The 15,130-nt window shown below is 43.8% G+C and overlaps 1 pseudogene; it reads right to left on the bottom strand.

Moving 5' to 3' along the window:
• The window catches only part of LOC149453974 (membrane-spanning 4-domains subfamily A member 4A-like), a 45,642-nt pseudogene extending 30,811 nt beyond the window's left edge, over positions 1-14,831 (bottom strand).
• Positions 14,832-15,130: the final 299 nt, after the last annotated feature.

The following is a 15,130-nucleotide window of genomic DNA, read 5'->3' as shown; positions in this document are numbered from 1 at the left end:
CATCCGCTGGTGACTTTGAACAGAACAAATGTTGCTTAGTTCCTCTGCTCTCATCAGCCTTCCTGGCAGCAATCTCTGGTTAGTGAGGGACGTTTTCACACCTGGATGTCATCGGATTCTCAGCTCACACGGCCCCTGCATTCAGCATCATCCAAAACATGGCTCCTGCATTTAGCATCGTCCAAAACATGGCTGCAGTCTCCTCTTCCTGTTAACTAAAAACCCCAACTCTGTGTGAAAACCCCACCTCTTCATGAATATACAAATATCTATGCAGTCTGAGCCTGTGTTAGAAAAACAGTGACTTCTTGTGGCTAAACCGCAGAATGTCAGTCAAAATATCAATTTACTCCACACCATAATTTACTGCACACAAACAGTGTTCAAACTGTGAGAGCGGTTTTCCCCATCTCACAGTTGTATTGAGATTAAATGCAAGCACAGTAAAATAGAAATGTTTTGCGCATGAAATATTAGCTATCACTTGGAGTAATTTCAAGCATAAGTCAAATAGAGCAAAATCTCAATCAGTCATGGAAGTCCTGCAATTTAAGCAATAACTTCAGTCCTGAGATGTCTTTCCCCACTGAGCAAGAAAAAACCACCAAGCAGAGTGGCTAGCTCACTTTGGGCTCTCAGAAGCAAAGTACAGGGTTCAATTCTGAGGCTGAGAAAAAACTGTTGCATTGAGTAGATCACTGTCCCTTTTTAAACTGCAGTTTAGGATCTTCTGTGTGCTCAATGGGGCCTGTGTTGGTGTGCTTTAAGAATTAAAATCCCTTTGGAAGCAAATGTAGAAGTTCTTTAACCTCCTCGGCGGTATGATTCTTTCCGGTTTTTAGTGGTTTTTTTTTTTTTGTGCTGAAAGCGGTACCATTTTTTTGCATGGAAATATGTAGTTTTTTAATGTAGGCTGTAATTTTTAGGAATAACTCACTGAAATCTGTCCGAACAAGAGTCTAGTAAACATTCCGGATATGATAAAACTTGAAACACAAAATCATAAATTATAATTTAATAAATAATCATATTAAATAATATAATAAATTTAATTCAATAATATAATCAAACCAAAAACACTGAAATTTGAAATACAGAGGCAAATTCGCACATCGCTGAGCAAAGTCGCAAAATTGTTTTCAGTGTCTGATGACGAATTTCCCCACGAATCATTACTCAATTCTGCAAGTGGTTCTGATTTACTATCGCTGTTCTCTAGCTGGTCTAAAACCGATTTTGACGTAAAGGGACGCTTTTTGGACGCCATGGACTTTTCTAAGTTTCCAGGCAGAAAGAACAGTCAAAATGCAGGCAGGGCACAGAACAAAGAAGTAGGGACACAATATATGTGAAATGCATTGAAACAGCAATAACAGCAAAATTAAATTTTTTTTAAAAATTTCAAATTTGCCGCCGGTTCCGGCGCCCGTACGTCCCGACGTCACAGGGACCGTAACACGGAAGCTGGATGCCGGCATCGGCCAGAGGAGATGGCCGGGGACGCTGCAAGGGACACATTGCGGGAGCGAAGTGCTGCAGGGACTCCCTGAGCAACGCCGCATGGTAAGCCCGAGTGTAGCTCGGGGTTACTGCTCTTGGTACTCAAATTTTAGCCCGAGCTACACTCAGGAAAACCGCTAAGGAGGTTAACAAGGTGTAAATACAAAAGAAAGGAGCTGCCCCTCTAAATGGTAGGTAGCCTGGACGGTACCCCTTTAACGCACACAAGATAAGATGCAAATTTAGGCAAGGGTTAAAGGATGAACAAAAGTGCTCACTGTAGGGATTAATGCCTCTGGTGACCCTGATGGCACACTGCAGCAATACAGGAGCTCTTTGGTGACTGGGGGCTGACTGCAATGAAAGTAATGATGTGGCTTAACATGTGCAGGGCAAGACATGACAGTAGGCTTTTGTGATTGGATTATGCCGAAAGTTGCTTGCTATTACATACCTCACCTGAAGTTATGCAATTACTTCTTGGCTGTAATTAACATCTACCATGATATCTATTTGGAGGAATACCTTAAAGGGATAAAGATATCCATATAGTTTCACGATATTTCAAGATACAAACCATACAGTATTCAAGCTATAAAGGAACATGGGACAGTATGAATCGTTCAACACTGTATAAATCCATGGAATCTTTCTTTTGCATTCTACAAATGGACATACATTTTTTCTATTTGCAATTTAAACATTGCAGTTCCCACGCATCTGAAGTTCATATACATCAAGATACATGCCCAGCCATACTTTTTGGTTTGTTGATATCATATAATATGTATAGTCAATAAGTCAATTATATAAAGCCATGATTTACATGGTAGAAAGTGGTGTCATATGAAACATAACAACGCTGTTAATTATCTCTAACCAGTCCTCAGTGAATACCACAAAAACATATTAATGTTGCAATCCGGATTGCTTTTCTTTCATTGTTTTTAATGTGTATTCAGTGATTGTATGGGTCACTGTGAATTTACATATGAGCTACATTGCTTGGGTGTTCATTACCTACTTTGGTAGTTTGCGTCATGCAACTACTACTCTTAAAGAGACCGTAGCATGTGCATCACTGTACAGTTTGGGCCCCACCCTTAGCCGGCTAATGCAGCAAAGCAAATGCCAGTCACTTTATAGGTGTAACTGGGTCTTAGAGATATATGTGTAACACCCTGCCATTATACTGCTTGCAGGATGTTAAATGGACACAAGATGGCAGCATCTTGCAGCCCAATTGTGCAGGCCCTATTGCTGACTGCAGGACTTGTGACAGTGAGCTAACAAACTAAATTTCCCAGAGGAGGCTGCTTCATGCAACTACTACTCTTTTTGCTATATATTATTTTTTGGTTTACGCCCACACCATTATAAGGTGCGTTCTTTGAGCTCACTATTATATTACCTTTTATATTTTATGGTATATTTTTATGTTTTTGAATACTGTCTCTTTAAGCCTGCAAGCAGTGACCTACTCTTAGGCTGTTAGGCAAAAAGGGCAGTCTGCAATTGTACTGGGTCACTAACGTGAGGACAAAAGACAGCTAAATCCGCTCACCAGTCCTGGTATACCACAAACGTTGCCTTGGATGTTTGGCGGTCAGCAGTCATCAGTGTCCAGATCCTTGCTGGCTTGCCTCTCTGGTGCTGGCGCAGACAGATCTGAGCAGCAGGTCTGTATTACACAGGCGGCAGCACAAAAGGCTCTCAGTGGGTCAGCCTTCAGTCTCTATGATCACAGCATACAGCTCCGGTCCCAGCACACCAGGCTCCCCCGCAGTGTAGGCACACAGCAATAGTTCCCCACACTCTGGTTTCCTCTGTGCTGTCCTGCCTCTGGTAGGCAAATTTGACTAAGGAAAAAAGTGTCCTCCCTCCTCCTACCGGAGAATGATCTCTGGGTATTTATGTCCAGGTTCCATCCACTCTACAGTGCCACGTCCTTCCACAGGACTACATGTCTCATGATCCCCCTCTGTACAGCATCATCAATCCTCTTCCTCTGTATCACTGCTACTGCAAAGAGGGAGGGAAAGGAGGAAAGCAGGCACAGAGGCACACAGCCCGCTTTTCAAGCAGCTGGCTGAGCACCTGGCTACAGGTAAATCAGTTTTAAAGCAGAATTCCTCACAAAATTGACATTTTAACCGTTGGTGGAGCCTTATGGCTTTAAGCCAGCCTAACGTGCTTAGATTTTTAATCCACATCAAACCAAACAGAGGCACTTTTCCTGCTGGCTACCGTATGCAGAGAGCTGCAACACTTGTGGCTATCTGAATACCCGATCAGTGACTATATCAGCCTGCATGTTACTGGATGCGGTCACTGTTCATCCGACAATTTTCCACCCAGTTCTTTCAATTTTTCAAAGTTTGTTTGAGCCAACTAGTGCTCAGCAGGCTACCCAAGGCTTGACTTTCAGCAGGAAAGAGACGGAATCTGAGTCATGTATGGCCAGCATTAGCCTTGGATACAATTGTAGGAGTTTTTTTACTTTTTTTCCCAGATCCTGAGTGTGAATAATCGTATCAAACAAAATAAATTTGTAGTTTACAATCCCAGTGATTAATTGGTCTTTGTTATGCGTGACTATGGAGTTCAGTTTAAAATGGAAACAAAAGACAAAGCATTTATGTATAGCTATAAAAAAAATTACCGTATATACACCTTTTTTTAAAATTAGTGATTACATACCATCTGTTCTCAGCTGTATAAGAGCTAGGGGTGGAGAAACAGCAACACATTGATCTTCCTAGTGAATGGCTGTGCAGAGGGGGGTGTTAGCAGATGTCTGATCATTTGGAGGAGAGCAGGCTGGGTTCCCAGCACAACTAGAGAACTGACCACGCTGTGCTCTCATTCCTAGTGCAGTGCGTTTTTAATAGAAAGCAGAGGGAATGGCAGGAACACTGGGATTTCACACAAAGGAAACAATAATAGAAATAATACTAATACATATATCCACTGGCCTAAGTGGCAATATACGAACCACAGTCACATTTCCATTTTAGTTAGCTCCAATGCAAATATAATACAGCACTTTTTTCCTGGCTGTAATATATTTTCATTGGCGCTAACCAAAATAAAAATGTGACTGTGGTTTATATATTGCCACCTAGGCCAGTGGATACTTTATTAATGAAAAGAGCCATATCTCCTCTTTTGGTCACAAGCCATAAATATATTGTAAGATTTGCTTTAACTCGCTAGGAGGGGATATAACCTGGGCTGCTGTTAGAAATCATGGGGCCCTCATACAGCCTAGCAGACGGGGCCCCCAACCCCACCCCATGAGGGAGGGGGGTGAGGGAGAAGGAGGTTAGGAAGGAGGGGGGAAAGGGAGATGGGGGAGTGAAGGCTGCCAGCTGGCTGGGCCCCCTCCCCTGTTAAGTAACGGGGCCCGGGCCCCCTACAGGAGGCCTGGTGGTACCCCCCCATCAGCGGCCCTGGATATAACTATCCCAAATAGTGGACTAATATAACTTGGTCCTGTCCTTATGGTGAATGCTATGGAATTTTGTCTCCTGGTTACTTGAATGTATATCCAGGAGGACATTATTAGAGCAGTTCACCTTTATTTATATATATATATATATTGTGGGAACTCGCTTCAGAGTGGTAGAGCTTCTTCAAAGCACACAGCAACTCGCTTTCTTTAAGGGCTTTTTTGCCCACTTTTATTTAAAAGAAAAAGTTCAACAAAAATGCTTCCCACACAGGGGTTTCCACCATCAAGCAAATTAATAGTATTCAGCCTCCTGGCTTGTACGCAGTTTTAAGTCTGCCTCCTGCAGACTCTTCCCAAAATATGGCCACTAGCACACAGCTAGTCTGGCTTCCACCTGACTCCAAGGCAGAGACCTCCCGTCTGCCGGGGTGGAGCCCTCCTGACTCCGTTTGCTGGGGTGGAGCCCAGAACTATAATTAGGACTCTATAAAAAGGCCTGTACACACCTGTGCACTCAGTGTGCTGGGGGTTCTCAAAACACGGACCCCGGATTGGAGATTTCATCCCTCCCAGATCTCTTTGAAATCTCCAGGCTCCAGATCCCAAAACAGACTTAATGAGGAAACTGAAAAGCCAGTTTCCTCTGCAATCCATCAACTCTCTGGAGCCCCTCAACCTGCCTGGTTGAGAATCCAGGGTTTTCAGCTTTATTTTGACCGTGGCAGGACACCGCACTGCCACAATATATATATATATATATATATATCTCCTATCCACTGTTTGTGAATAACATACACAACAAACCTACTACTCATAAAAACCCTCATAAAAGTTAGAAAACTGATCCTCCTGGTGGCTTATGGTGTGTGGGTATACGCACCCCTGTTCCTGGTCTGAGTAAATGCCACTTATGGAGACTTTACATTGGTGTATATATAGTAGGCATTAGTTGTAGTAATATTTTAGGATCTTGAAGGTGCTTGTTCTTAAGTATACAAGGCTATTTTTCTCAGAAAATAGGTGCAGAAGCTCAACCATGACCCTCCAAAAACCCCCTCCCCAACACACACTCCAATCTGCATCAAATAGTGGGTGTGGTCAGCATCACTAATAGTGGAAGGGTCTTTAAAGAGGCCTTAAATACCAGGAGTGCATAACATACAGAGCGCAGAGTTCAGGGGCGCGCTGCATACAGAGTTCAGCCTTCTTGCACAGCTACTTACCTCTGCATCCCCCATCCACATCTCACTTTCACCCCACTTCAGCTCTGAACTCTGCATGCCATCACCCCCCTTCCTTAAAAGTTTTTACTTTTTTTTTTTTTTTTGCTGTATAAGCACCCAGCTGGCTTTATCACCTCTCCACACATTTCTAGGTAGTTCTGCCTCTCTCACTTGCAGGGCATCCAGTTGGGCTGTCAACTACCAGGCATATGCAACTCCCTTGCCCCCAACCTACACTCAGAGGGAGCCACTTGGGAGATCAGATCTGTGGGAGCCGTTGGGGGACAAACTGTCACTTGTAAACACAGAAGCCGGACTTCTGTGCTTACAAGTGATTGTGGTGAGCAGGGAACAGAGGGCCTGAGCCAGATGTTTCACCAAGTTCCACCAGATTTTAGCAGATATTATAAAGCAGTCATTTTGACAAGGATAGTAACCTGGGTGTTCAGCACATGGGAGAGAAGTTGGGTGAGAATAGAAAGCACACTAAGTAATTTAATATTGAGAGAGCGATCATTTGGATTCCGCAACAATATTGTATGTTCTCATGGGTCGATTTCCGAATGATTTTTTTGTTAAAAAATCGAACCTAAGAATAATCGACCAATTTTTTGCTCTGTTAGTGGGGCAATGACACGGACCAATTTTTCATGATTCCTCCCCATTTTGTTTATTAGGCATGTTGGAAAATTCATGAAAAATGACCGATTTTCAAATCATTGGTGGCACCATCGGATTACAGAACAAACGTTTTCGATCGAAAAATTGTTCAGAGTTTGACCCATGTATGGCCTGCTTTAGGGTATGAGTGCATTAACACTTAATGTGTCCAGGGTATGGAATATGATTCATAGACGGGCTAAATGGGAACACAATTCACCTTTAAAACATCACTGGCAAAAATAACCCCCCCCCCACCCCCACACCCCCCTCCACCCCCCCGCCCAAGAAATTAGGAATCTTTTGAAGCCCGGACAAAGGATGAAAATGTACAATTAAATGATATTATGAAGGGAGGAAAGATGTGCACAATTCATGAATTATGATATAAATGGGGCACTTTTATGTTGGATAAATGGAGGCATTGCCAGTTGACACATTTTGTAACTTCATTACCATAGCCAATAAGGACAGCTGAAAATATACTTCCATCTAAGAAACTGCTTAGTGCACAGGGTACTCCAATGCATTGTATTCCCCAGATTTATAAGATATTGACTTCACTGGCAAAACCACAGTACCAGGGGGGGGGACTGACCATTCGAGCACTCGGGCACTGCCCGATGGACCGGGGTCAGTAGGGGGCCCCATGAGATGCCCCTGGTACCTTTTCATTGGCTGTTTCATAGGCTTTTTTGGGTGTGGGCAAGGACAAAGGGGCCCCATGATCCTCTATTGCCCGGGGGCCCCATGAGTTGTCAGTCCGCCCATGCGCAGTACAACCATATATACTCCAAAGACAGGGTTCATTGGCTCCTGTCCAGATTGTCCCTAGTATGTGTATGTATGAATGCGAGTTAGGGACCTTAGATTGTACGCCCTTTGTTTGTATGCAGCGTCATACAAAGCAGTGTGCAGGAGCTCACAGGGGAGAGATCTGTGTTGTGTATACACAGGTCTCTCCTCCATCAGAGATAATTGGCGATCACCGGGTGCCAGCGAGAAATCACTGGCCGGGACCCAGTGATTGGCAGCCCGGGTAGGGCACGTGCGCGCCACCTACCGGAAACTGAAAAATTATGTGTGTATATATACGTGATTTTGCACACCAGTGCCGCCCTGTACAGTATTTGTGCTATAGGGCGGCACGGAAGCGGTTAAATACTGTCATGACGTCACAAGGGGTCAGGGGTTCCCTTGTGACACCCTCCTGTACTGTGATTGGCCAAAGCATTGCACCTGACCTATGCTTTGGTCAGGTGCATTGCTGTCAGGAATGGACTCAGCACTGGTGGTGGGACTCGCCTTCCGTGTGGGCTGCAGTACCAGAGCTGACCAGCGGGTGCTCTCAGCACTGGTGGTGGGACTCACCTGCCGTGTGGGCTGCAGTACCAGAGCTGACCAGCGGGTGCTCTCAGCACTGGTGGTGGGACTCACCTGCCGTGTGGGCTGCAGTACCAGAGCTGACCAGCAGGTGCTCTTAGCAGCCAGAAGCTCACAATCAGCCAAACCTGGGGCTGATTGCAGAAAGGTGTATATAAGGCATGACCAGGCCTGTGCTCTGGGCCTTGGTGTATGTTTTCCCATGAGCCTCTGTACCTGGTATCCTGTGTTCCTGCTTCGTTGCTGACCCGGTTTGATCCTGACCTCTGCTGACCGTCTCCTGTTGAACCCCTGGCTTGCCTGACCATCCTTCTGTCTGATCCCCTGTACCGCGCTGTCCGTGAGTTACTGAACCCGGCTTGTGACCTTGACCATTCTCTGCCTGCTCCTTTTGGTACCTTGCTGCCCGCACATTGCTGACTTGGCCCGTCTGACCACGCTAACTACTCTGCCATCCATCCATCCTGCACGAATCCAGCCGTACCTGCACATATCTCTGGCAGATCCCTCTACCACTAGCAGGTGTACTCAGGGGCCGTGACCTGGTTCCTGTCTGCTCCAAGTCCATCCCCACCATCAGGGGCCCTGGTGAATAAGCAGACTGGGACTTAGACTCCGCACCCTGGGGAATCCTGTCCTGGGGACCACTAGAGGTACCACCAAACGGTCATTACAGAACCCTACGGCTGGCCTGACCGTTCCACCTCTCCAGCCCTGACTTTGCCTGTGTTCCTGCACCTACTAAGATTAGTGGAAGGTTGGTTTGTTCACTGTGCGTTTATATATATATATATATATATATATATATATATATATCTGGGTGGCTAATAATAACCTGTATTATTATACTATACCTGAAACCTGCGTTTCCCTGTGTCAGTCCACACCTTTCTAGTCATTCCTTGATTCCTGACAATTGCTTTGACTAATCACAATGCAATGTCCGAGCACAGTGCAATGTCAGGGCACAGTGCACTGTGGGGCGTGGCAGGCGCATAGCCACCGGACACCCGTATCGTTCATGTGTTCAGTGAACACACAAATGGTCAATGTTCAAGTTGAACTTAGGTTCTACTCAAACATTCAGCCCAACACTAATTATAGCTGCAAAGGGCAGGCCAACTCAACATTGAACCCTACGTACTAAGACTTGAATGCCAATAAATGCAGGTGACCCAATACCTTTTGACAATATAATGTATATTCTGGATAAGTGTATAAATGGGAAAGTGGAATATGTATTGTGATTTAGGGTGGGTTTTTTTTACTGGGTGATTGGGCTACTGGAAATATTTTCTGGACAAGGAATAGAATGACAATGTTCAGCTGTAAAATTTTATTGTATGATATAGAAAGTGTAATAAAGAAAAAATAAGCATACTCTGTAAGTTGCCTTTGGAACATCTTCAACCCAAACCATCTCCTTCCATTTTTTTACAGCTGCCGCCTGACATTGAGTAGTGGTACTTACTGTGAATCAGTCTAGCCCAAGTTTGAAGAACATTTATACAAATGTTTTTGTAGCAATGTTACTTTCCAGATACTGTATGTAGAAAATGGGGGGGAACTCACCAAACAGATATTGGGTTTTGTCTGAGCTGCAATTGTCAGAGATCCAGCAATGATGTACTGTGATAAAATAACAAAAACAAAATAAGAACACAATTGCACATTATTCTAAAACAATAGTTGCACAAATGTCAGCATCATCTATGCAAACAGATAAAATATAAAGGCATCTTTGTCCTGAGAGATTAAAGTGTTACTAAACCCCAGACCCTGCATTCACTATATCTGGTTTCCCCCGGACCCTGCGTTCACTATATCTGGTGATGTCACTGAGTGAGCCCGCCCCTTGGTTATTTTAAGAACTGTCACACGGTGAAGCTGTCAGACGGCAGGAGCCTTCGTTAGGAGCTGGGGTCGGTGGTGTTTTGTTTAAAAAAAGTACTTGTCAAAAACTGTGGGTTTTTTACATTACACTTGACCCAAATCCCCCCCAAATGTTGAGGGCATGTGGCCTGATATGGTTCAGGGGGAGGGGACTCTCTTCACCCCCTTTCCTGATCTACTGAGCTGCGTGCTCGGATAAGGGGTCTGGTATGGATTTTTTTTTTTTTAATTTTGGTGTGGGGGTCCGCCTCAAAATCCACACCAGACCCTAAGGGCCTGGTATGGATCATGCCTTTTTTTTTTTCTAAAATTTCAATTGCCGACAATTCTTTTTTTTTTTTTTTTCTGACAGCTGATGACTTACATGTTTTCACTACTAATATACTGCATGACTTTTTATAAAATAACTCAAGCCATATGGTATTTTAGTAGCGTTTTTAGTGAATGCCAACAAACGTTTCTGCGCTATGTTACCACATGCTTGGATGTGGTGAGATACCACTTTGTGAATTGTCCCATGTGTGTAGTAACCCTTCAACGTCTGTATGCTTATTTGTGACACTTTGTATGGCCTGTATTGTTTTTCCTATAACTGTGATTAGTTTGTATACTGTATGCAACATTCTTATTTAGTAAAAGCACATTAATATAATAATATAGTTTTTAATTTCCTTGCTTTACCAATAAGTAGCAAAACAGCTCATAAGAAGTGGAGATTTAAAATTCTGCAGCAATCATTACTTTTGTCAAGCATTTGGCTTCCTTTCAAACGAATTTTCTTTAGCTTGGACTCTGGACTAGAAATTAGTGATTGGTCACTTTTGGGAATCCCAGCATATGACTGTAACTGCTCAGCTGCTCCACTATTTTTGTCTGTTGTAACTAATGGCCTTCAAAAAATATAAGGCTGACGGTTTATTGTTGGCTTACACCCAAGAGTCCCCAAAGAACTTGGGTAAAAAAAAAACTGTTATTACTAATTTTTTTGACAGCTTAGTGACGAGAATTGTAACAGCTGATTGGCAAAAAGCCAATGTGGTATTACTATTTAAAAAAGGACAGTCAGTCTAACATCGATAGTATGTAAACTATTGGAGGGGATGATAAAGGACATATCCAAGAATTTTGCTGATGAAAACAGTATCATTAGTAGCAATCAGCATGAATTTATGAAAGATTGTTCTTGCCAAACCAATTGAACATCCTATGAGGAAGTGAGCGGCCATCTGGATAAAGGAAGGCCTGTGAATGTGGTGTATCTAGATTTTGAAAAAGCGTTTGATACATTTCCCCATAAATGCTTAATTTACAAATTGAGGTCTGTTGGTATGAACCATAGGATATATTCCTGGATAGAAAACTGGTTACAAAGCTAAGTAACAATAACTTCACAACAGGAAGTAAAGACTTTACAAGATGACCTCAATAAAATAAAGGGCTGGGCAACTACATGGCAAATGGAAAATTGTAAATTAATGCACTTGGGGGCTGAAAACATGAATGCAAGTTAGTTGCTAGGGAGGGAAACCTTTGGGGGAATCCAGGATGAAAAAGGGATCTGGGGGTTCTAGTAGATCACAGGCTCAGCAATGGCATGCAATTCCACGCTGTAGTAAGCAAGGCAAGCACAATATTGGCATGCATTAAAAAGGGTATTTACTCTTACAAATGAATGGGCTGCTGTGCCGTGGCCCACAAAACGGCACTAGTGTGAACAGAGCCTTAAAGTGGTTACACACTGCAGAGTTCAGTGAGGAGAGCTGAATGGAGGGAAGGAACCCCCCCCTTAACACAGCCCACAGGAGCAGAACTGAGGCTGTCAATCTGTTGAAGGTCCCTCCTCTGTCACCATTTTTCTCTTGGTGTCAGGAAAACTAGTCAGAAGTGATTTATGCATATAGCAGAGGAACAATGCAACAGACAGAAATGACACTGAGACAAGTAGAAGGATTGCTTTGTTCATATTTCATGTCTCAGGGTTACAACCACTTTATTATTAAATATATCTGATGCCTGGTCCACTGTTATTGAACTACTAAAATATTGTTTTTGAGACATACCTGTGATTGCTCTTAGTGCACCCAGAGCAGCTTCTTCTCTGCAAACATCTTACTGGGTTGATTGAATCATACATAATTTCCCCCGGTTGACCGTTTTGCCAAGCAGATTTTGACAGGACCAAGTGCTTTTACCCTGTACTGAATTCAGAAGTCCATCCTACAGCAGACAGGCCTGCTACATTGGTGAAAACTAATCTATGATTGGCTAATAGGTGTTACCGTAGGCCGGTGCTCTTTTACAAGCAGAAATACAACACAAAACAGTACATTGTAATGGTACTTACAAACACAGGGACCCAAAAGGGCGTGCCGCTTGGAAAAGTGATATTAAAGACCTTGATGGTCAACGCAATGCCAAGGCCAATCTCCAAGATGGCTGCCACAATGACCAGAATCTGAAGGAGGAAAGAACGAGGTTTAATTGGTTGTATGCAGTTTTTTACAATGCTCTGCTAAGTGCCGTTGATATCTAATTGGTTTGCTAGAGATAAGTGAATTGATTTGCCTGGTTTATCATTCAACCCAGACCAGGGGATTCTTTCAAGGCAAAGAATTGGGAACTTTCTTCAGTTTTTTGGATCAAACTAAAAGTCTGAGATTAATTTGAATCTGTTGTGGCGTTTGGTGGGGTCCCTGTACAGCCCCGTATATCTAGCCCAGCGTCAGCCTATGACTTTTTATTTTGTTCATAAATCATTCCCTAGCCCATCTGCAGTGTATTATGCATAACTCCCAACTTTTGAATTTCAGAATGAGGGACACTTGGGGGAGGAAGTGACCTGCGGTGTGTGTAGTGCGGTGTGGCAAAAATTAGTGTGGCCAAATGTTTACCAGTGGGAGGGCCTAAAGGGTGTGGTTAAACAAAACTCGGGCTTCCTATAAAATATGGTTTGATTGCTGTCACAAGCAAGAGTCTCACGGACACAAACCCCAGCAGTGCAGGGTTCAGGAGTGCATTTCATACAGAGTGCAGGGTTCAGGAGTGCATTTCATACAGAGTGCAGGGTTCAGGTGTGCGTTTCGTACAGCGTACAGGGTTCAGGTGTGCGTTTCGTCCAGAGTGCAAGGGTCAGGAGTGCGTTTCGTCAGGAGTGCGCTTCGTCCAGAGTGCAAGAGTCAGGGATGTGCTTCGTCCAGAGTGCAAGGGTCAGGGGTGCGTTTCGTCCAGAGTGCAAGGGTCAGAAGTTAATTAAACCAATTAAAACATACACTTATATTCTAAAATCTTGATTACCAGCATAAAGGAACCAAGGTAAGAATGCAGGCATCGGATGGATAAAAAATGAGTGAAGCTGAGCAGGATCTGCAGCAGTGTGCACATCTAGCACAGCCAGGGGTTGGTGAACAAGCCAGCTCCAGCTACAATGAAAGAGAGTGCACCTGTCAAGTCCAACCTGTGATGTGGGGGGAAGGGAGGGGCCAATATGCGTTTTACAGGCTCCACCCTTTTTAAAAACAACCCGTTCATAGGGAAACAGCATTTATACAGTGCCAACCATGAAAAAGGTGGCAAGGGGCAGGCCCAATTGGAACTACTGCATGTGCACCCTTAGCGGTGTATAATTCAGGTATAATATACACCACTGCGGGTGCACATGCAGTAGTTCCAATTGGCCCTGCCCCTTGTCACCATCTTCCCTGGCCAGCAATATATAAATGCCGGCTGTTTGCTTATGCAGTGCTTGCTTGACAAAGGGGGTGAAGCCCCTGAAAAGCTTATTGGCCACGCCCATCCCTGACATCACAGGTTAGAGTTGACAGTTGCACGCTCTCATTGCAGCTGCAAGCCCCGCTGGCTTGCCCGCCAGTTTCTGGCTGTGCTAAATGTTTACACTGCTGCAGGTTCTGCTCAGCTGGAGGCTAGCATATAAAAAATAGAGTAATGTGGGACAGCCCCTGTACACCGGGATTGTGGGACAAAGGTGAAAATGCGGGAACATCGCACTCAATCCAGGACTTTTGGGAGGTATGTAGTATGGCATTGTGCTGTCGGTTAGCACAGCCTTTAAATTTCTTTCAAGTAATATTGCGTAGTTTTTGTGTAGTTTTGAGTGTCTTTTTATCAGAACTAATATTTTTAAAGCTGAATTCAAGCCTTCATCTGGGCAGGGCTTATGTGTGGCTATGATGCAGAGGGACCAGGCGATTTGCGTTTTCCTTTAAAACGTTCTTTTGATGCGCTGAGTAATTAATAGTGTAAAATAATGCTAAATTATCTTCTAAACTCAACTTTTATAAGTGTCTTCCATCTTTACTCTTCCATAAACATCATATTTACTATTGCAAAAGGACAGGTACTCTTTTAGATGTGGTTCTCGCATGTTTCTGGGCTCTTTGTATGACTAAACTGCCTGCCATATGGTCACCTTTAATACTTACTCCCAGAGCCTTTGGTTTACCCTTCAGAAATGTATGGAAAAATGGTAAAGATGGGTCTATAGTTTGAGGGATGACAGCGGAGGGACGCTATTGTGGAGCCATGGTAGGGACACTCCTTGTCTGGGTTGTAGGAGGGACGTAGTACATGGGAAGTGGAGGATTGATGCTCTGCAAGAAAGATGCCACAGGCACATTGGACACTGGGACTGCAGATGGAGTGTTGCTCATTAGATTCTCATAACGAGGAGGTACGCCTTCACTCGCAGGATATGACATCATGAAATCTGAAAAAGAAAAGAGATGTTTGAAAAGTTCAAACCAGGATTTTGTATGTCTTCCCAAATATACAATATTGCCACAACAGGGTAGCAGTATTTTAGTAGACTACTGTAAAATAAGTATGAAAATATATATATATATATTTGTGACCGTATGAAAGGTGAGGTGATAGATGGATGCTATGTGTCACTTCGCATGCTCTCATATCTGGAAGATTTAGGTGGGTCCAGTCCGATTTTCCAGGCCACTATGGCAGAGGTGGTTCCGGACCAGATTTTGTGGTCCACTGATGACCACCA

The sequence above is a fragment of the Staurois parvus genome, unplaced genomic scaffold (assembly GCF_062004578.1).
Source record: "Staurois parvus isolate SC_StPar_1 unplaced genomic scaffold, SC_StPar_1.0 ptg000443l, whole genome shotgun sequence".
Taxonomy (NCBI): domain Eukaryota; kingdom Metazoa; phylum Chordata; class Amphibia; order Anura; family Ranidae; genus Staurois; species Staurois parvus.
Note: the sequence above shows the minus strand (reverse complement) of the source record. Positions and strands in the feature narration are given on the sequence as shown.